This window comes from Narcine bancroftii, chromosome 1 (genome assembly GCF_036971445.1).
Source record: "Narcine bancroftii isolate sNarBan1 chromosome 1, sNarBan1.hap1, whole genome shotgun sequence".
Classification (NCBI taxonomy): Eukaryota; Metazoa; Chordata; class Chondrichthyes; order Torpediniformes; family Narcinidae; genus Narcine; species Narcine bancroftii.
In genome coordinates, this window is record NC_091469.1 from 50,783,203 (window position 1) to 50,804,854 (window position 21,652).

Sequence of the window (21,652 nt, forward strand, 5' to 3'; positions counted from 1 at the left end):
GTGGAACTGTGAACCAAGGCATCTTTAAGTTGGCGTACATACTGTTGAAGCGAGTAGTCAAGAGCGTGCATTGTATTAACCAATGTCAGATAGCATCTTTTCCAATTTGTATCAGGAAAAGAGCCTGAATGTTTCAGGATGACTACCTTTCATCAGAACAATGAGATCTTAGAAATCAAAGATGTTTACATTGGAGATTGGGAGGAGAAGTAGAGAGAACAAATGGAATGTCTGTGATGAGAGACTAAAAAAGATTGAATGGTGCTGGCTGAGAAAAATAGATGAAGGCTTGTGAATCGCAACTGATTGATCTAAAGTTGTAAATAAAAGTAAGTTATGACAATGGATGGAAAAAGAAAATAAGTGCTGAAATAATGAGACACAAATACTGTAGTTGATGTGCATCTGAAACATTGAAGCAGGCAGTGTCTGTGGAAAACTAAAAGGTGAATTCAGATTAGAGATTGATGAGTTAGCCAGTTCTGATCAGAACTTTAATTGATAACCTTCATTTTTGATTGTCGATTTCTCTTCCTACTGATACTGCCTGACCTATTTCTAGCCTTTTCTGTTTTTGTTTTAATTTTGACTTAATAGGTTTTGTTCTAATAGGAAGATGGTAAGGGATCTTGTGCCTGAGGTCATTACCTGATCTTTTCTTACTATCACTGGTAATTTGGATGTTAGGACAAGGTGTGCAATATCAAAATTTCCTGAAGGTACAAAAGGTCAGTAGAGATGGACAGTAAAGGACTTGTGGCAGAAATGAAAAGGTTGATTGAATGTCAGATGCATGTCATAGAACAAGCTAAAGACATTGTACTTTAGGTTAAAAAAGGGAAATAATTTTGGGTCAGATCTAGCCAGTTCGGCTGTAAACAGAAGCTGTCTTTATAACCCTATCTGCCTATGTCACCACTTCTAATGAATTAAGAATCTGTATTCCCAGATCTCTCTGTTCTGCTGCATCACACAGTTCCATATCATTCAGCATTTAAATCCTATCCTGATTTGCCCCCCCCCCCCCCCCCCCCCCCCCCAACGTGCATCACCTCACACTTGTCTGCATTAAATTCCATCTGCCATTTTACAGTCCATTTTTCCAGCTGGTTCAAATCCTACTGCAAATTTTGAGAGCCTTCCTCACTGACAATTGCACCCCCAATCTTAATGCCATCTGCAAAATTGCTGCTCTAATTTGCCACAAAACCAAATTTAGCACATTATCATCCAGATCTTTGATGCAGATGATAAACAACCATGGATCCAGCTCTGATCCCTAAGCCATACCATTAGTGACAGGTTTTCACTCAGAGATGCAATGATCTACTTACACTCTGACTTCTCCCACAAAGCAAATGTCTAATCCAGTTACTGCATACCAAGCGTGTGAACCTTCTTGACCAACTTCCATTTTGGACCTTGTGAGAGGCCTTACCAGGATACTACTCCCTATCCTTCATCATCTTTCCTGGTAACCTCCTTGACAAACTTTAGAAGTTTATTAGATATGATTTACCATCCACTAAGCCATGTTGACTATGCCTAATCAGTCGCTGTCTATCCAAGTACTTATATATCCAGTCTCTGAGTTCACCTCCCAACAACTTACCAAATACTGACTTAAGGCTCAGTGGCCTATAAATTCCTGGATTATTTTTAGAGCCTTTCTTAAACAACAGAACAACATTAGCTATCCGGCATCTCACCTATGGCTAAGGCTGTTTTAAATGCTTCTGCTTGGGCCCTACAATTTCTGCATGACCTTCCCTCAAGATCCAAGGGAATATCTTGTCAGGGCCTGGAAATGTATCCATCTTTACTTGCCTCAAGACGGCAAGCATCTCCTCTTCTGTAATTGATATAGGGTCAATGATCTGCTGTTTTGCGTATTTACTTCTATAGACTGAATGTCCATTTCCCAAGTAAATATAGATGTTTAAAAAAAGCATCTAAGAGCTCCCCATTCTCTTTTAGCTCCATGTATAGGTGCCCATTCTGATCCTCAAGAGGATTTTCTTTTGTCTTGTCTGCCAGATCAACCTCGTGTCTTGTTTTAGTCATCCTGATTTGCTTCTTAAGTGTTTTCTTGCATTTCGTAGAGTCCTTGATTAGCTTGTTGGTTCCTTGCTGCCTACGGCTTCTATGCACTCCTCCTTCTTATCCAGAGCCTCTATATCTCTTGAAAACCAAGTTTCCTTATTCTTTATCCAAATGCCTATTAGTCTTCTTGAAATGTGATCATTTTTGTGGTATGGGAAAACTCAGCAGTCATTTTACATTCAACAAACTCCCTCAAAGTACAAAGTAATAATGAGATCTATTTTAAGGACATTTTTTGAGGGAATAGCAACACTGTTATTACTTTAAGGGCTAGTACAGGCTGAAACCATTCACAGCTTTGGAGAGACTGGGTGGCATCAGCTAGTACAGGCTGTACCCAATTTTTTTTACTTGGATAGAAGAAAGGACATTGGGTGCTTTTCCAGGGACACGGGTGGTGAGAGAGTCCTGTGTGTGAAACACTGAAGGAACAGCACATTATTGACCAGCAGCCTTCTCATTGAACACAGAGAAGGAATGACTCTGTATGATAATGGACAATTTGGCTGATTCTCCCTGACAAGGAGAATTGCTGCATTGGATCATGACCAAAGTAACCCATACCTGGGTTTTGGAAGCATCATGGAAGTTACGCGTTTCGTTTCCCCTACGCAAAAAACAGGGGAGTTGTGACAACTGATTGTAGAAAAGCATATTTCTCTAGAAGAAGCTCAACAAGGATACGTGAGTTTTCGTCAGTCCTGTCACTCAGTCTCTCTCTCATCTCCTTCATGATTACTTCAAAGCATCAGTTTAAAAGTCTGCATTTCGACAATGGATTTTTAATACTGAACTTTGGAATGCCTTTCTAGAATTGTACCTAAGCTATAATGATTTGGGATTCTCTCACTCTCTCTCCCTCTCTCTCTCTCTCTCTCTCTCTCTCTCTCTCTCTCTCTCTCTCTCTCTCTCTCACACACACTTGGGTTTCATTTGACTAATGTGTTATATTATTAATAAATATAGTCTTCTAAAAGAAAAAAAAACAGCCTTGCTGAATTTCTATTGTTGCTGGTCTGCAACTTAACACATTACAATGGAGATAACCTCTCTGATCATTCTCAAGATATTGGGACTTGATACACTGATCCAAGAGAGCAGACTTGATGACTTCAACTGTGTAGTGCTTCTGTGGCCAAGCCATCGGAGATGGACTTGAACCTACAACCCTCTGAAACGGAAGCAAGAGTGCTCCCAGCTGAACCACAAGAACAAAAATAACGAAAAGAGTGGGTTGTACCAGGAAGCTGTTTCTCACATAAGGTTTTATCTTACAAAACTTTGGATGTAACAATTTGACACCAAAAAAAAATGGAACATAGAATAATAGAGCACAGTACAGGCTCTTCGGCCCTCTATGTCGTGCCGAACCATATATCCCTTCCTTTTAAAAAAATGTACTAAACCCTCCCCACCCCATAACCCTCTATTTTTCTTTCATCCATGAGTCTAGGAGTCTTTTAAATGCCCCCAATGTTTCACCTTCCACCACCCTCCCCGGCAAGGCATTCCAGGCACCCACAACTTTCTGTGTTTTAAAAAAAAAACTTGCTCCTGATGTCTCCGCTAAACTTCTCTCCCTTTGTACATATGTCCTCTGGTGTTTGCTGATCCTGCCCTGGGACTGGCTGCCAACCATATCTATGCCATCAAATTCCTGAATAATCAATGAACCAAAGACAATGTCTTACTTTTCGTGCACTTTTATTTTTTATATAGTGATGTTGTAAGATGGTTATAAGATGACTGTTTGCTTTATGATGATGTTGCAAAACACCAAATTTCATGACTTTTTCATAACAATAAATTCTGATTCTGATTCTCTCATAATCTTGTAGACTTCTGTCAAGTCTCCTCTCAACCTACTACACTCCAAAGTGAAAAGTCCCAGCTCTGCTAACCTTGCTTCATAAGATTTGTTTCCCAGTCCAGGCAACATCCTGGTAAATCTCCTCTGCACCTGCTCTATAGTTTTCACATCCTTCCTATAATGAAGTGACCAGAATTGAACACAATACTCCAAGTGTGGCCTTACCAAAGATTTGTAGAGTTGTAACATGACCTCTCATGACTTGACTTCACCCTTAAACATCTGTTTCCAATTTACTTTTGCTAGTTCCTGCCTCATCCCCTCATAATTAGCACTTCCAAAGTTAAGCACTTTCCAGTTTGACTGTTAATATCCTGTTTCATAGCTATGCCGAAGCTAAGGGAGTTGTGGTCAATCTCACCAAAATGCTCCCACACTGAGAGGTCCGCCACCTGACCAGGTTCATTACCCAGAACCAGATCCAGTATGGTCTCTCCTCTCATCAGCTGGTCCACAAACTGTGTCAAGAATCCTTCATGGACACACCTGACAAATTCTGCCCCATCTATCCCAATCAATATTAGGGAAGTTGAAATCACCCATAACTACAACTCTGTATTTCCTGCACCATTCCAAACTCTGTCTGCTAATCTATTCCTCTCTGTCTCAAGAGCTGTTTGGGGGCATATAGATTATTCACAGCACAGTGATGGTTCAAGTTCTGACTGCCACTCACACCAACTCTGCAGTGTCCTCTAGTTATGCTACTCCACCACCCCCACCCCCCACCCCCACTTTTCTACCTCCCATCCTATTCTTTTTAAAAAACCTAAACTTCGGTATCTGCATCAGCCAATCTTGCCCTTCCTCAAGCCGTTTCAGTTACAGCCACAACATTGTAGTTCCAAATGCTGATCCATGCTCTTAAGTTCATCCCCTTTATTCCTAATACTCCTAGCATTGAAACAGACACTGGCTACCTTTATATTTTTTCCCCTGCCTGTCCTTCCTCACCAACTCATGCTTTTGTCCTTCTACCCTAATCTCTGTCCTCACATTCTGGTTCCTACCCCCTGTCAAACTATTTTAAACCCTCCCCAACAGCTCTAGCAAACCTCTGCACCAGGATATTAATCCCCCTTCAGTTCAAATGCAGCCCGTCTTTTTTGTACAGGTCATACCTTCCCCAGAAGAGATCCCAGTGATTCACAAATCTGAACCCCTGCCCCTGGCACCAACTCTTCAGTCACACATTCTTCTGCCACAACTTCCTGTTCCTACTTTCTCTGGCACATGACACAGGCAGCAATCCTAAGATTACGACCCCTGAAGTCTTGCTTTTTAACTTCCTAACTCCCTATTCCCTCTTCTGGACCACATTCCTACTCCTATCCATGTAATTGGTCCCCACGTGGACAATGTCATCCGGTTGCTCGCCCTCCCCTTGAGAATGCCGTGAACTCGATCTGATACATCCCTGATCCTGGCAATCTGGGAGGAAACGTGCCATTTGGGAGCCTCGATCTTGTTCACAGAACCTCCTATCCACTTGTCTAACCAATGAGTCCCCAATCACCATCGCTCTCCTCTCCCCTTCCCTTCAGTGTGTATGTATGTATACATGCATACATATAATGAATTAAAATGTGTTTGTGTCCACTATGAGAGAAATGTCAGTAGTGTACACTGAATCTTTGTTTGTTAGGGAAGAATAGTTCCTGCAGTTCCTGTGACTGACCCCAGTGCTGAGTCCCCAGACGCTGAGTTTTTTTCATTCTCCGTTCATAACGATACCACATCCTTCTCACTTCCTGTACCTGAGTGTTTGCTGAGCCAGCTGCTGGTGAGTTGCTTGCCAGAAAAGGCTTAGTCATCCCCGGAATCATAGTGGCACTGTGTTCCGCTTTCCGGATATCAGCTGAGCTCTTGAGCCATCAAGTATTGTTGATAGCTTGGATTCAAAGTGACCTTGGATTCAAAGTTGAACTTGCTTGTTAGGGAAGATATGTTTTAGGTTAAACTAGAGAGAAAATGGGTGTATTGAACTGCTGCTATGAAGCATGTTAATTTGGAATGTTATAATATAATTTAACATGAAACATTGTTCTTTTTGCAGCATGCTGGAAACTGTTGTTGCTGAATGAAGTAGTACTTGCTGAATCACACTTAGTGGTTTGGCACATGTGTCTTTCTTCATTCTTTGACAAGCAGAACAGTGGGGATGCCTATTGGAACAATACTTCTCTATACGAGTGTTTAACGTTTTCACATCACATTTCAAATGGCCTCATATGACCTGAAAAGCAGATAATATGCGAGGGCCCATCTTCCAACATGCTCCAGACCAACCTGCAAACAGAGACAAAAGCCCCTCATCTGCTTTCACAGTATAGAGAGGTCCAGAGGTATGGGATCAGATGAGATGGTTTTGAAGTCAGTAGGTGAGAGGCCCTCAATGACTCCTATGGATTGGGATATGAATGGTCAGTGATATAATCTGCTCTTGTGAATATAATTAGGTGGGATCTAATAGGGGAGGGAGTCTGAGATGCGATTGGGAAGCCTGAATGGAACTGGCAATGAGGGGAGGTGACAGCAATCACTAAACCAGTTTTTTTAAAGCAGAAGTATCTTGGAGAAGGTCAAAGTTTCCAACTCACTGACTATAGAACCATTAAGGCTAATTTCTAACTCATGTTAAAGAACCTTCAGCTGGATTGTTAATGGCTGATGTTGTTCATGGACCTTAGACATGCTAAATAATGATATGCTAATAAACAAAACCTGTCAGGTGGTCTTCGCACACATCTGTAAACTAATTACAGATCCAAATTCAAACAGTACATTAGTAGTGGAGTTGAAGCTGTGCATTATGAAGAAGAATGTCTGCTTAGTTTTAAACATGAAACCTGATTGTTTTCTGTTTCATGTAGAGAATTACAAGGTGGTGATTATATTGTTGTTGTGGTAACTACTGCTGAATGTTAAGTACTGCATTTATGTGGACTGTAAAATATTACAATTCTCCCAAAATCCAAATCAACCAAATGTGAAATACTGTTAAATGTCTGGATCTCTTCACAATTCTGGTTCATGTAACACCTCAACAATATACAGTATCTACATTATTACAAAAGTACCTGATAGACCTCTCCAACCTTGGCAGTTGTGCTTTCAAGTATTATCCCTCCACTACACTAAACCCCCCCCCCCTCTCCCTTAAACAAGATTTCAATATTCTTTTATTGTGATATAATAAAAGAGAAAATGTAATATTACACAAAATTTTCTTTTTCCTGCCATAAGGCAGACAAAGAGTCTGTATTAGTAATGACCAGCACCTCCTACTGTGAGAGAAAGAAGCAAAAGAGAGAGTCCCTTCAGAGACACTTAGTGTCTGTGGGTTTTCCTCCATCGTTCCTGCAGCCTCTTAACAACCCAAGCTCCAGATCCAAATCTCTGATACAATCGGCCAGCCTTCAGTGCCCAAGGCCCTTCAGGAGCCGTTCTTGCCCTTAGTGGCTTCTCGAATCCTGGTTCCAATACATGGGATGTTCTCCCCGTTTCTGGTCCTCTGCACCTGTCTGCTGCTCCCCCAGAATCAGCAACCTTTGACTGCTGGTGAGCACAGGTGTCGCCATCTTGGACACAGACTCAACTGTTGCAGGATTTTAATTAAAACAACATCAGCTCCTTTTACTGGCTGTTTAAAGGCTGTACAGAGCTGCCACAATTTGAACTGGGCAGTTGGACCCTGTGGAGCATCACTGTTCTCTGCTCCCTGCTGTCACGAGACCACACCAGTGGCAGAGCTGCAAAATTTTTTTTAAAAACTGGATATATTTCGGACACATACCCTCTTGAAATATTTATTGGGCTTCAGATTAGTTTGCATCTTTGCGCTTCTGTAAAGAGTGTTGGGATATTTCCAACAAAATTAACGTTCTGTGTACATAATTATTTTGTTCTGAAGGTTCTCTTTCCATGTGCCTGCAGATGGAAATGAAAACATTTGAGATAAGTTGGATAAAATTAGACAGCAACATAACTTGAAGCAGTCATACTTCAACCAAAATATAATGACCATCTTGCAGTTATCCCCATGAAACAGAAAACAAAAGTTCAACCTGACACTTTGCCAGAGGAAATGTAGAACAGTGGTTCTGGTTGGTTTCAGCATATTGAGCAATGTAAAAGTGCCTTTCCTTTTTGACAAAGTCTGAAATAATCCTGCTTGGCAATCATGTATAGTCCCTTTAACATAGAGCCTTCAGTTATCATTGGATTTTATACGCTTCACCTGAATGCAGAAAAGGTGGTTTCACGTGTCCAATTCCCTCCGGGTTTCCTCCTCCAAGGCACCTACTGTTAGAGATGGAACAAAGTCGCACCACTTCCTGCTTAAATGGTCGAACGCTGAAGCCAGCTTGTAAGGGGGATGGCTGATGGTGTCCTCAGTCCGTGACCGAATCGCACTCTAATTTTAAAAGGAGTTTTTAGCCTGAGATTGCAATGAGTTCACACACCCAGATGCATTCCAAAATTTTTTTTCTGAACCTCAATGATTAGAATATAAAATTGCTAGCCTGTTAAATTTCAGTGGATGATTTCAAGGCGCCATAGCTCTTGTTCCAATCTTTGAATATAATAACAAATTGCAGAGTCTCCCGCTGCTCTCGTACTTCATTTGCCTTTTGTAGATCCTGGTACGGATATTCACTCACACTTCTCTTAACAGTTATATATCTGGCACCCAGCAAGTGGTCCACTCCCAATGTAGGGATGGTGTGAGGAGTGGGCTCCAGTCGCTGTTTACCCTGCCACCAAATCACTAACTTTCTGTATCACCATCCGGACCCTGCTAGGTTGAGTCCATCCACAGAGGCAATGTGATAATCACAGTTTCACAGTAATCACAGTGCACTTCAAGGTGACTGTCCATTTATTGGCTCTTGGATTTGTATTTTCCTCTGACAGTTGGGAAAGTAACAATAGCTACTCCCCTGTAACATTGTGAGTATTGATATCCATTCATTAATCTGATCTTGCATAACATTGGCTCGAGAACTTTTGTAAATCTGTCTGTTTTATTTAAAACCAAGTTTACTTAAACCCGTAGGAGAAACCTTTGGTCAGGTCCGCCTCAGTCCCGAATTTTGGCTCGTGAAAGCAAATTCTCCATCAGCACACAAGGCCTACAGATGGGATCTGTGTGAGCAGATTATTAGTGCACTTATTTATAAGAGAGAAAAGATCATTTGGGGAATATTCGAGATGAGAAACCAGTAAGGGAGGGATGAACAGCAATGAAGAATTTTTAAAAATTCAGGCGGGATACTCCCCTAATCCAGTCTGTGAACGGAGCCTTTTCAATAAGGCAATTGCCTATTGCACAGTATGTCAGACTGTGATGTCCTCACTGCTAGGATGAGGATTTTCTGGGGGACGGGGCAAGAATTGATGCAAGGGATGAAAGGACCTGACCCAAACACTCGGAAGCACTTTGCATTAATTACAGGTGTTTCCAGATGACGGAAGTTGTTTAGATGAGTAGTTGGACTGAATCTCAAACTATGTGCCAGCCTTTGGTTATCAGTGCCTCCTTTCTTTCGGCAGGGCATTTCTACATCATATTTTCTACATCGCAGCAGAGATCGGTGCTGCTGTGCTTCACACCCTGCCCCTTTTGCCCTGGTAGATGGATCCTGATGTAAAAGGACTCAGCAGCATAAAGGCTGAATCCACCTTTCAAATTTCCTTTATACATAGATCGTGAATTGGGCAATAAGGCATCTTCTCTATGTAAAAAGGCTTATGGGTCTTCTTTATACAGATTGCTATATTCGATCCACAGGTATACAAGGAACCCCCCCCCCCCCCTTTTATTTTTGGAGATTATTAAGGGTTTTTTTAGTGTATTTATGGGTAAGCATTTAAAACTTGGACAAAACATGCAACTAGAACAACAGGAAAAAAAAATTAATCATAAAACTGCTGTAATTTACAAGAGAAAATAAAAGCAGCTTAGCTATAGCAGAACGTGCAAACTCTCACACCTGTGGAACAGAGGAACATTTCACTCTTCCTGTTGGTGTGAAGTCATGGTCTGAATCTCCCATCCATTGTTCCAGTGTTCTTGCATGCTGTTTTTAAATGGCTTGTTTACACACACATCTAAAGGCTGCAATTGGCTGGTCAGACCACCAGAAATGACAGATGTCTGGGTTTTAAGTTCCACCTCCTTTTTAACGGCTTCATTTTTCTGTGCCCTGAACTGATTCCAGAGCAGAAATGAAGGTTTTCCTAAGAGTCCATCAAGACGCCTTCCCCATATTTTCTCTAACCATAAATTAGTTCCAGCTTCGTTTGTCCAGCCTTTTGGATGAACATGAACAAACACACATGATAATTTTTCTTTAGGCAGATTTTTATTTTTAAACATTAAAAACAATGTCAGTTTTGTGCCATCAGCACAATAAGGCTAGAACAGTGGTTCCCAATCTTTTTCAAGCTGCCACCCCCTTGGCCTCCAGGCCACATCTCAAGCACATCCCCCCCCCTCCTCAACCATACAATGGTGCTGGGGGGTTGAGGTTAGTGGTGGTGCCGAGCAGGGAGAGGGGTTTAGTGGTAGCACTGAGCAGGGTGGAAGGGGGTTAGTGGTGGCACTGAGCAGGATGAGGTGGGTTAGTGGCAGCACTGAGCGGAGCTAGTAGCAGTGGTGCTGAGTGGGAGGGTAGTGATGCCAGTACAAGATGGCGGTCACTGAGAACAGCTCTTGCAAGAACCCCTTGTCACCGTTTATATTGCTCACTATTGTCACCCCAAGTCTAGCCAGAAAATTACTGCACTGGCTTCTTCATTAAACTTTGTAGCAAACTAAATAATAACAAGACTGAAGATTCAGAACACCCCCCCTTTTTCCTCACCGCCCCCTTGGATCTTTCCACCACCCACAGGGGGGCGCCAGTGCCCACTTTAGGAATCACTAGACTAGAACTACTGTATAGTCTGTCTTTTCATGACCAGTGGTTTTTACTATGACTGTTTTAGCCCCTTTGACACTCACAGTCTTGTTGGATGCAACATCAAATGTTGCTGGAACTTTATCCATGGCCCAGTTCAAAACAAGTTCTTTTTCGTGCATTTATTATAAATGTATGAAATTCAAATATTTGGTCTTCATAATCTGCTGGCATTTTCTGTGTAATGGATGTGTCCGGGGGAGCGGGACGGTGGAATTGATGTCAGACTGGTGTTGGGCTATCGGTGGGGGGGGGGGGAGTGGACAGTGGGATCGGCGTTAGCTGGCTGTCAGGAAGGTGTAGGTGGTGAGATCAGTGTTAGCTGGCTGTCAGGAAGGAGTAGGTGGTGAGATCAGTGTCAGCTGGCTGTCAGGAAGGAGTACATGGTGAGATCGGTGTCAGGGATGGGGACGGACTGTTGGGGGTGGAGGAGCTGGTGGAGGGCTGTCCCTGGGGGGGGGGGGGGGAAGGCACAGCAATGAGATCAGTGTGGGAACTGGTGTCAGGGCTGGTGACGGACTGTCGCGGGGGAGAGGGGTGGTGAGATTGTGGCCGTGGCTGGTGGCGGGCTGTCAGGAGGAGAAGGGTGTTGGAATCTGTGTCGGGGCTGGTAGTGGGCTGTCTGGGGTTGGGGGGGGGCGCAGAGTGGTAGGATCAGTGTGGAACTGGTGTCAGGGTGGTGGGATTGATGTCGGAGCTGGTAGCGTGTTATCAGGAGGGAGCAGGGAGTGGAATAGATATCGGGGTTGATGGCAGGCTGTTGAGGGGAGCAGGACAGTGGGATCAGTGTGGGGACTGGTATCAAGGGTGTAGGGCGGTGGGATCGGTGTGGAGAATGCTGTCGGCGGGAGCGGGGCTATGGGGTCGGTGTGGGGACTGGTATCGGGGGAATGGGGCAGTGGGATCTGTGTCAGGGCTGGTGATGGACTGTCGGGAGGGAGCAGGTGATGGAATCTTGTCAGGGCTAGTGGTGGGCTGTGGGGGGAGCAGGGTGGTAGGATCAGTGTGGGAACTGGTGTTGGGGTGGTGGGATTGGTGTCAGTGCTGGTAGCATGTGGAGTGGGCAGTAGAATCAGTGTTGGGGCTGTTGGCGGGCTGCCGGGGGAGAGGAATCAGTGTGGAGACTGGTATCGGGGTTAGTGGGGCGGTAGGATCAGTGTCGGGGCTGGTGGTGGAATTGGTATTGGGGCTGGTGGCAGGCTGTTGGGCGAGTGAGGCAACAGGACCAGTGGAGCGACCGACAGCCTGCCCACTTACTGATCCTGCTTCCCCACCACCAGCCCCCAATGATAGATGGTGAGCCATGCAGCGATTGATGATCACTATCGGCGTTACTCACCCTTACAGCCTAATTTCAACTTCATGTACAAGTCCCGGGGGATATTTTTGAGCAATTATTTGGGGGGAGGGGAAAAAGTGGGCCTTGTATGCTGTCAAATACAGTAATACTGTTTGTTTGGGCCAATTCCACGCAATAGAAATCCAGTCATTGTAAACACAAGAAAATAGGAGTAGGAAGAGGATAACTGGCCTACAATATGATCATGGGTGAGCTCCCTTGGCCTTCAACTCCCCCTCTATGCTTATAGCCATTGATCCCTCTCCATATCCAAAATATTTAACTACCTCTGCTTTAAACATTTCTAATGATCTAGCCATCACAACTTTTTCTTCTAAACTCTGAGTCTTTTGCAATACAGGGCAATATTCCATTTGGCTTCTTTTTACTATCTGCACCTATCTGGTAACATTTTGTCATGGACGCAAGAGAACACTTGCATTCCTCTGTACTTGACTCAATTTGCAGTTTCTTTTCTCATTCAGATATTCTGCATTTTGGTTTCTCGTATTAAAATGCATGACTTCATGCATTCTGACATTTAATTTAATTCCATTTGCCCAATTTTTCCCACTCTCTCAATCTACAGTGCCCTCCATAATGTTTGGGACAAAATACTTTTTTCCTTTATTTGCCCCTGTGCTCCACAGTTTAAAATTTGTATTCAAACATTTCACATGTGATTAAAGTGCACATTCCAGATTTTATTCAAGGTTATTTATTTACATTTTAGTTTGTCCCTGTAGAAATTACAGGTTTATACATAGTTCCCCCATTTCAGGGCACCATAATGTTTGAAGCATTTGGCTTTACAGGTGTTTCTGATCACTCATGTATATAATTGCTTCATTGGTGCAGGTATAAGAGAGTAAGGCTTGCTTCTAAAGTTTTGATCAGCTTTGCCATTTTTCAACATGAGGACCAGAGTTGTGACAACCAAAAAAACAAGAAGAGACATTGCCCAAACCTTAGGATTTCCAAAATCAACTGTTTGGCACATCATTAAGAAAAAAATGGCAAAGGGACTGGTAGGTGAAGGAAGACGTCCACTGCGCTGATGATAGAAGAATTGGCATCATAATGAAGAAAAATCCCCAAACACCTGTGCGACAGATCAGGAACACCCTTCAGGAGACAGGTGTGGATGTGCCAATGACTACTGTCCGCAGAAGACTTCATAAACAGAAATACAGAGGCTACACTGCAAGAAGCAAAGTATTAGTTAACCACAGAAATAGGACAGCCAGATTACAGCTTGGCAGGATGTACTTAAAAGAGCCTGCAGAATTCTGGAAAAAGGTCTCGTGAACAGATGAGACCAAGATTAATCTGTATCAGAGTGATGGTACGAGCAACATATGGAGGTTTAAAGGAACTGTCCAAGATCCAAAGCATACCATCTCATCTGGTGGTTGTGTTAAAGCTGCCACAGGTACTGGCACGTTTATCTTCATTGATGTTGTAACTGCTAATGGCAGTAGCAAAATGAATTCTGAGGTGCATAGAAACATCTCCTCAAGTTCAAGCAAATGCCTCTTCATCCTACAGGGTCAAAGATCTCAAATATGCTGCTAAAGCAACGAAGGAGATTTTCAAAGCTAAAAACTGTAAAATTCTTGAATGGCCAAGTCAATCAGCTGATCTAAGTCCAATTGAGCATGCCTGCCATACGCTGAAGAGAAAACCTAAGGGAACAATACCCTGAAACAAACAGTAGTGACCTGGCAGGACATCACCAGAGAGGATACTCAGTACCTGATGATGTCTATGAATCGCAGACTTCAATGACAAGTCACAGGAAACAATCACTGCTGTGAGATTGGGCAATATGTTCGAAGGATCAAAAAGTGAGGATATGGGTTGAACAAAGAACAAAAATAACTCTGCTATTGCAATGGAAGTATATTTTATGTCTCCAAACAACCTGAAGAAAATAGAAGAGCAAATATCTGACAAGTGTATAAACAGTGGGTGATTTTAATCACCCTAATGTTGATCTAACGTACAGTCAGCATCAAACTCTTAAAGTGCAATTTGGAAGAATATTTTCAGTCTGTGTAGAAAGCTGGCACAAAGTGGGAGAAAACTAGATATAGTTTTAGAGAATGATGCTGGCAGATAGAAGGAGCTTAATAGAGGGAAAGATTTATGTGGAGATTATGACTCAGCTTGAGCCCTTCATCAAAAAAGCCCGAAGCATTGGTTTTGTATCCATCTTTGCTAGAGAAACAACATTGTTTGACCCTGCTGAATTTCTCCAGCATAATGCTTTTACTTCAATCACAGTGTCTGCAGACTTTTGTGTTTTACTTCAGAATTTATCTTAACTGATTGATGACCTGTCGGGCATAAACTTCCCCAGAGCACATGAACGTCAGACAAATCTGAAATCTAATTCTGAGGGAATGACATCCTGAACTCTGAAGAAAAATCCATCCAAGGAGACAGAACCTTGGATGATTTTTATCTTCCCATCAAAGTCATGAGAAGACTGTACCATGTTCCCTGCTGAGATCAACTTAATCACTTCTAATTAACACCAGTTACATTGTTGAATATGAAACTACCATAAAAACCAACCACCATATTAAAAAAAATTGTATAATGTATTGGGAATGAAACGTTTTACCATTCTTTGATTCCCCCCCCCCCCCCAGTTTAAATGCTGCTCACTGGAAAGTTAGTGGCAGTTCTTCACATTTTGTACAATGAGATCAGAGGCTACTCCTAGTGTTATACATATCTGACTATATTCTTTGAAGTCCAGCCAAAGCAGCAATGAGATAGGGCTTTCATTGGCTGAGTTTAGTTACTGTGGCAGCTTTGTTTGTGTGTTGAAGAGGCACAGCCACTGGAGAATTGTGAGTTATTTCTGTTAACCAGTGTGTGAGGCTTTTGAATTGCTATGGAGTAAAATGGATCAGCAGCCGACAACTGACAAGAGCTTCACACTATTGAAAGTGGAGGTGAATTCCATGAAACTTATTTTTTTGCCTTGTCATAAGGGAAACATACCAAGAACAGCAGGACTTGTGAAATAAAGCAACCAGATGACACTGGACAACAATTCTTTTCAAAGGGTTTGCTTCCTGAAACAAAGTTGGGGATTATGATAGACAACTTGAAGCTGAACAGAAAGATAATTTCACATTGGCTATATCACGTAGTAAGTTGGAAAAATATTAAATTAGCTTTTATTGAATTTAGTAGGTTAATTGCATAATAATGCTTACACTTTCCATTAGTTCAACTGACCTAAAAATGTTCTTCCCCTGATTTTCATTTGTACTCAGTATCTGATGCCTCTTGTGTCAGTGTCCCACAATAGTCAGCCAGCATTGATGGATTCCAGTTGCCCTGATACTGCTTTTCTATGGTCTTAATGTCCTGGTGAAACCTTTCACCATGTTTGTCACTAGCCCTTTTCACATTGGCTATCCAGTAGATTGGGCGTTTAGTAAACTGGTTAAGGAAGTCGTTTTTGCCTTTCACACTGGACCACTGTTGGCCATGGTTCTCTGTGTTCTTTCACACTCATCACAAGGCATCCCTAGGGATAGGGAATTCTATACTCCATCGGTGATGTCTGAGTGATGCATAAATCTTGATCAATATATCGTGATCTTGTATTTAAACAAAATTAATTATGCCTAATTATAACATCATTAGGCATTATGTACAGCATAATATGAGCCTTTCAGCCCTGTTGTTGTGCCAACCTATATAAATGTGTAAAAGTCTGTGAAAGTCATATAAATCACTTATCTGCACAATTTATAAACACCGTGGGGAAGACCTGGTGGCAATAGCACACAAATTATAAGGACCGTGGGAAAGAGCGATGCCAGACCTGCCCTCCCAGAATTCCGTGCAGCAGAGAAAGTGCTGTATGCATGGAGCACTCATTGGAGGGGTTTCTCTGCTGCACGGAATTCTGGTAGCGCATATCTGCCATCTCTCTTCTGCTACGACTTTCCCGCGGTCCTTTAGACATTTACAGTACAACGGTGATTATCCAAAATGGTCAGGATCGGGCCCATTTTGGATAAATGTTTTTTTCGGAGAACTGGTCAATTTAAAAAAAAATATCCCAGTAGCAAACCAAATCACTTGTAACAGTGTTTATACAACAACAAACAAGGTAAGCAATTTTAACCATTAAAATAAAGTTTAATTCTCACCAAAAAAAATTGCTGGCCATGCCAATCACTGACACTTCCCCACCGAGGCCCTGCTCATGTCGGGAGCTGGAGGGTCCTGCTCCTGCCCAGGAGCCTGAGGTCCGCTGCATTGTTGCCAGCGCCAGGAGCTCGAGATCCCCGGTCAGTTTGGCTCAAAAAAAATTTTGGATAAATGATGATTTTGGAGAATCCAATTATGGATAATCGGAAATGTACTGTATAAAGGTTTATTTAGGTTGGCAAAGTTTGTACCTTTTTAATCGTTTGTTTCCTTCATGTTCCTGCGCTCATGCAAAAATGTAATCAACATGTCACTAGTTTATCTTTGTCCCTTTCACACTGCCTATCGAGGCAGTATCATCTCCGGCGTCTGATGATGCCTGTGTGCCATTTAAAGAGCTTTCACACTGGACCCTTAGGGATTGGCCGTCAATTACTGGGACAAGATGCCAGTGTAAAAAGGGATACTAACTGCACCAAGATCATCAGGCAAGAAGTCCAAGTGTGAATGCAGAAAATGAATTTTCAATGACATGTTGCACCATGTTTTTGTATGCTTAAGGTAGACTTGAAATATGACAGGAAATATCAAAAAAAATTGTCTAAACAGTATGTGATAGGAACATTTTAAGGTGATTTTCATGATCAGCAGCTCAAAATCCATAAAATATACCCAGGAAGCAAAATCTTAGTTGTCCATTGTGATCTGCAGTAAATGTTCTTTTGATTAATTGTTCCCAACATTTAAAAACAATATTTTATCTTTTGTTTTCTATCATTTAAAAAGGAGATAATGTAGCAGGTCGGGTCAACCCCGCACACGACGGACCGAATCGCCGTAGTGAATAGCCAGTGTGGCAGGGCACAGAGATGTAAAATTACCCCCACTGTGCAGACGTTCCAGGCTGCAGTAGCGCATTGCCAAGGAAACAGCCAGGACTCACAGCAGTGTTATGACATTGCTCCTGTGAACCTGTCACCTCCCCTAAAAAGGAACACACGTGGTTTGAATAAGCGGCAGGGACTGGTTTACTTGCTTGGTGTGGACAGCATTTATTTCAGCAGCTCTGCCTTTAGCAGTGCTACATTGGTGACCCCGAACAGGTTCTAACATTTTAGAACCCACAGCACGCAACAAGATGAATCCTGCTGACTCATCCGCAGCCCAAGCGGCTGCCACCAATGGATCTCCCACAGCAGTTTACACTAAGTGTCCACTTGCCGCCATTGTAGGCAAACCAGTCACGCAGCTTGCTGCAACTTGCAGAATCGCAGTTCGCCCAGTGAGGAATAACACCTGAGGACACAAAGTTCTGGCACGTGGTCAGTGCCCTGGACCCCACCATAGCTGCAAAAGTTGCCCCGTTTGTCAACAACCCACCACTTACATGACGTTTAAACGTTTTTTGCTCGAGTCATTTGATCTTAGCGGGCATGAACAGGCCGTTCGCTTGCAACCCCTCAGAACTGATGCAAAGCTAGTGGCCCTTGCATACGGACATACAAAGTTCTTCCTGTTTGAGGCCCTGTTCCTTTCCAAGTTGCCAGTCCATGTTGCCACCACCATCTCCAACATGGACCTTACCAAACCACACCTCATGGCGAGAGAAGCAGTCCGGCTCTTCCACACTCCACATCCTGACTCCATCCACTTGCAGCGTATTTGCACAGCCGGAGCAACAGCACAAACCTCGGCCACCTTGTGAGCCCGCATGGCAGCCATCACAGCAGCCCAACCACAACATGGCAACCGCAGCGACAAAATAGCAGGGTACTGTCACTACTACCATTGGTGGGGCTGCAATGCCCAGCGTTGCATACTGCCCTGCATCTTTTCAGGCAGCAAACCCAGTCTGATGCAGGGAAATGAGAAAGCCGGCCGCCATTTGTGGCCTCGGAGGTTGGCACCTATGACACGTTGTGCAACCATTCACACCAGGAATGCCATTTTCAGGTGACTCAGTTGGCCAAATTCTCCAAGGAATGGATTTCCTCCAGGCGAACGAACTCCTCCGGGCGAATGAACTCCTGGTTGACCTCAACCAATGCCACCACCTTCCAGGCCTCTCTTTGACCTCATTAAGACAGGTAACAAGGAGCCCAGCTGGTCTGTGGAAGCACACCAAGCATTCTAGGAGACCAAAACAGCACTTTTCAAAGTCACATTCCTGGCACACTCGGATCCAGATTTACCCCTGTCGTTAACGACAGACACCTCACATTGGGCAGTGGGCACAGTGCTGCAACAGTGGATGAATCACCAGTGGTGGCCACTCACTTTCTTCAGCAAACAACTCCGACCACCTGAGCTGAAATACAGCACTTTTGATTGTGAACTGCTGGCAATATACCTGGCCATTTCCGGTACATCCTCAAAGGCCGAGTGTTCACAGCCTACATGGACCACAAGCCATTGGCGCTGGATAAAATCTTGGACCCCTGGTTGGCGAAGCAACAACAGCACCTTTCGTACATCTCCAAATATACAACGGACATCCACCATGTAGCAGGGAAGTCCTGTGTGGTAGCTGATGCACTGTCCAGGCCAACGATCTCGGAGGTCACAGGTGGCATCGACATAGCTCAGCTCGCCAGGGACCAGACTGAAGATGCCAACACGCAGTCATATCTTATCACCATCACCAACCTACAAACCTAGGAGGCCCAACACTCCTGTGTGATATGTCTACAGGCCAATCCTGCCTGCAACCTGCCCACAGTGGGTATTCAATCAAGTGTATGGACTCCCTCATCCTTCCATCTGGTTAACAGTCCACTGCATTTCGGACAGGTTCATATGGCCCTGGCTTCAGCAAAAGTTTCACTTTAGGCAAAAACCTGTGTACAATGCCAGCGAGCCAAAGTTCATTAACACACTAAAGGCCCAGTGTAATATTTCCTGCTGCAGTGGACAGTTTCAACCACATGGACATTGTAGGGCCCCTTAACATCAGCCAGGGGATGGGATTAACCATGGTCGACTGCTTTACACAGCTGGCCAGAAGTAGTGCCCATGCCAGCCTGTGACATGGAGACCAGTGCAAGAGCATCTCACAGTATATCACCCATTTTGGTGTCCCTTCCCACATAACTTTGGACTGGGGAGCCCACTTTACCTCTTCCCTCTGGGCCACCATGGTCAAATTCTGCAGCAGGCCAGCTACACCACACAACCATCTACCGCCCCAATCCATTGGGCTGGTAGAGTGCTTTCACCGCCATCTAAAAGCGGCCTTCAAATCACGGTTACATGGGCCCAACTGGATGGATGAATTCCTATGGGCCCTGCTGGGCATCCACACAGCACCTAAAGAGGGCCTCCCCACGTCATCAGCGAAAATGGTCTACGGCGCACCACTTTCCATCCCAGGCGACGTCCATTTCGGCTACACGGAACCACCACCGAATGCCCTGGACATCCTACAGTGGCTGAAGAACCACACCGCCTACCACAGGACGCCAACCAGCCATGTCTCACAAGAACTCAAAGCCAAGGACTTTGTAAGACAGGACAAACCAGGTACCCACTCTGCAGTGCCCTTACGCAGGGCTTTTCAAGATACTGAGAAGGGAGGGGGTTGTATATACTCTAGACATTGGAGGCATGGATGACATGTTTACAGTCAACCGCCCCAAGAAAGCCCACTTGGACTGTTCAGAGCCTTCCCCTGCCCCTACACTACGGCACCGGGGTCGCCCACCCAAAGACGATCTCCCAAACCTCACCCAAAGAGACTTCGATTCTGGGGGTGGGGAGAGGTGATGTAGCGGGCTTGATCAACCCCGCACACGATGGGCCGAATTGCCATAGCGAACCGCCAGCTCGACAGGACACAGGGCAGAAGATCTAGGCTGCAGAAGCGCATTGCCAGGGGAATGGCCAGGCCTCACAGCAGCATTATGACATCGCTCCTATGAGCCTGACTCCTCCCCTAAAAAGGAACGTGCGTGGTTTGAATAAACAACAGTTACTGGTTTACTTGCTTGGTGTGGATAGCATTTATTTCATCAGCTCTGCCTTTAGCAGTGCTACAATAACATCGCAGACTGTTGAAAAATACACAGATATCCCCCAACAATCTACATACATGTGGTGTTTCTCCCATGTTCCCAACATTTTTTTTATTTGCAAAAGAAACATATTCCTGGAAAAGTTTAGTTTACTCTAATTCCCTACACTAAAAATGCTGGGTGAAATGCATATTAGGAACTGTAGCGTTTGTGCTACATGGGTGTGAAGAAGAATGACATGCACTCCAAAGCCTTGAAGTTGAGGCTGGTTTATTGCACTGGCGATCGCATTTATATAGACCCCAAGGCACTGACGTCAGGGACCTGCGCTAGCCTAGGATTGGTCAGCGTTCTCACCAAAGTTCCCCAGCTCCGCACGGTTGGTGGCAATTTTGTGGGCCGGTTTATGTCTCCGTACGCGGGCCGCTACAGAACTTCGTTACGCGTAGCCTTCTGTGCGCTCTGGTGAGAAATATCTGAGCAAATCAAAGATAATTGCTTATTGGCAAGGTCAGTCCCTTGTGGAGCCACTGACAGTATGAATTTCTTGGGAATGTTTGGCATAGGTGGACTGCTGAAGGATGGGTGTCTGGCTGAGTGAGATCTTGTCTTTGCCAGGGATTTGGGAGACTGGGATGGGGCATGGAGTCTGGTCATGAACTGGTAAAAAGACTGTGCCCACAGAATGGTTTACCAAAAATATCAAGGAAAATGATTGGCAAATAGATTAAATTGATTTATTTATTGTCACATGTACTGAAACACAGTAAAAAGCAATGTTTTGTGTGCTATCCAGGCAAGTCACCTCATACAGCAGGTAGTCCAGTAATAAACAAATTAACACAATTGTATGGAGTAGTGTTTCAGTGCCAGGTATAGTATCAAAAAAACCAAGCACATGGTATATATGCAAAAGTCATCATCTTTTTACCAGAAAGAGATCCAGTTAAGAGTGCAATAGGAACAGATAAGAAATCATTTTGAATCTGGAATTGTGTTTGGACAAATAAATGAAAGCCCTTAGCCTTAATTTTATTTTAAATTTGTAATATTTTTGAAAAAATTTTTTTGTTATGTAATAAAACAGAAAATGCAATATTATACGAAATTTCCTTTAGTCTTCCTAAAGCAAACAAAGATTCTCCATCAGCAGAAATTGCCTGGCAGGCACCCCTTCCAATCA

General features: G+C 43.7%; 1 protein-coding gene across 5 annotated transcripts in view; it reads left to right on the forward strand.

Moving 5' to 3' along the window:
• mtap (methylthioadenosine phosphorylase) overlaps positions 1-21,652 on the forward strand; it is a 227,050-nt gene that overhangs the window by 156,063 nt on the left and 49,335 nt on the right. The gene's annotated exons all lie outside the window — the stretch shown is intronic.